A 2,414-nucleotide genomic window follows, 5' to 3' on the forward strand; every position below is an offset into this window, starting at 1 on the left:
GAAACCAAGGCAATCCCAGGCCGGCAGCCTCTAAGATCTCAGGGTCCCTCTGGGGTCCCACCCCCCTGCCTTGTGACCTGCCAGCCCTAACCCCCCTGCTTCTTCACGCTCTGCCCTCCCTCTCAGTCTCACTTTCCCCTTCTGGCACCCAAGGCTGACCAGTCCCAAGTCCGGTCTCAGTTTGTGAGGAGCCAGTAAGATAATGTGGCCAGCTGGAGGCCCCTCCCCTCCAACACATCCACTGGACCTTGGAGTGAGGTGGGGTTTAGAGTCCCAAGGGAGGCTCAGAGCGGGCCATGACTCCAGGAGGCCTGTCTCAGATTTGCTCACTGAGCCCCGTGTTGTGCTGGGGCGACACCAGCATGCCAGGGGAGGCAGATACCAGTGAATGCATCACCCCACCACTGCCTGGGCCAGGCCTGTGTTCCAGCCTGACAGAGCCCCCTGAACCCCAACTTTAGCTGTCATGTAGAGTGCCCTAGAGCAATTACTTGTGTGATTCTGCTGCCCCCCTGGCTTGGAGCTGTGGTTGGAAGGGTGGTTTCGGTCGTAGCCCTGCCGTGTCTCCAAGACACTGGGGTCTTTAATGAAAACTTGCCAGACAAATGGGCAGATTACAGGGAGGATGACTCCTGGAACAGTGCTCCTTTCTGCAGCGGGGGACCGCCCCCACCTTCCTCCATTGACAGGACAGGGACAGTGGGGCTCAGGAAGGGGAAATGACCAGCTAGAGTCTGCAAGGAAGGGCAGTGCCAGGCTGACCTGGGAATGGGGGGCTTCAATCCCCACTCACCCTTGCCCAGCTCGGGGCAGGGTCTCTCTCCCCAGTTGGGTTGAAAGAGGATGCAGTTGATTTATTCTGTGCTGATTCCTGTGCTAAGCAACTCAGACATTAACCTGGAGCCATTTAATCAGGGTTCGAATCCTTATACAGTGGGGTCTTGACTTACGAGTGTCCTGACTAACGAATTTTTCGAGATACGAGCCATCTCTCGGCTGATTTTTTGCTTTGAGTTGCGAGCTAAAATTCGGATTACGAGCCAGCTTCAGATACCCCACTACGTAATCTGAGTTGCGAGCTCCATCACAGAACGAATTAAACTCGTAAGTCAAGGCCTCACTGTACCCATATTTCCTGCTTTGTGACTTCTAGCAAGTGTCCGAACCTCTCTGCCTCCTTCTCCTCGGTGGTCCACGACCATCACAGCATCAGAGCTACTGTTTGCAAAGTACTTAAACGTGTGTGATGTAAGTGTTGGTCATCAGTTCATGAAAGCTGCTACTAGTGAGGAAAGAGACTCAGCCAGGGGGGGGTCTTGCCAGGCCTCAAAGTGAACCCCAGAACCTTGACCACAGCCCCGCTCAGCCAGAAGCCTCACCCCATCACATGTGGGGGCTGGGGAAACTGAGGCCCAGAGGGGGGGGAAGTACCTGGGGATAGATTCCAAGCACCTGTCCTGTGAGCCACCCTGGAAGGGACCAGGGCAGGGAGGCCACCAGCTCTGACTCCAAATAGGAACCTCTCCAAGTCAACAAAACCTTCTGCTTCCTCTGCAGAGCCCTGTGACTGACAGGTGTGGCAGCCCCCCACCCCTCCACCAGGACTCCCCCAAACCCTGAGCTGTAGCCTCCCTGGAATCAGAGATGAGGAGGCTGCCGGTTTCAGGCCCAAGCTAGGGAGGGGGCCCAGACGGTACTCACCATCCGCACCCACCCTAAGCTGTGCCCCTCATGCTGTGGCCTTGGTGGTCACCCCCTCCCGCCTCAGTCCTCACCCTCTCCTCCATGCCCAGGAACATACTATATGGAACGGGGAAAGGGGCAGGTCTCAGAGGAGATGTGGGAAGGTGGTACTTCCCAGGATTCAGGCCTGAGTCATAGGCTGCCCCCTGTGGCATCCACCGGACAGGCTTGGAGGACACATAGGGAGGTGGCTCAAAGACAAAGAGCCCGCCATCCCAGCGCCAAGCCTGAAGAGCCACCTTGTGCCCAGGCAGCTCCGGGCTCTAAGCTGCCTTTTCCTTTGAAAGGGGGAGGAAAGGCCTGCCTGCAAGCTCCCAAGAGGGACCAGGCCCAATAAGGCACTGAGGGAGGGGGCAGTCTTCCAGGCAAGGAAACGGAGGCATGGCGGAATGGCCTGATTCTGCGGAGGCCCAGTTCAGGGAAGGGAAGTAACTGGTCCAAGGCTGCACAGCAGAATTTGAACCAACATTTCTACTACCTCCCACCCCAGGGCTCCCTGGGGGCGAGGCTAGGGCAGGGAGCATTTGCTAACTGAATAGCTACAGATAGAATGGACTGGAGACAGGGTGGGAACCCAGCTAGAGCCAGGCTCGTAGCTCCTGTCACCATGGAGGCTCCCCAGATAGAGCTTTCCTGGGTCCAGGAGCAGGATGGGGGGGGGGGGGGGGGGG

Source organism: Myotis davidii, unplaced genomic scaffold (assembly GCF_000327345.1).
Source record: "Myotis davidii unplaced genomic scaffold, ASM32734v1 scaffold198, whole genome shotgun sequence".
Taxonomy (NCBI): domain Eukaryota; kingdom Metazoa; phylum Chordata; class Mammalia; order Chiroptera; family Vespertilionidae; genus Myotis; species Myotis davidii.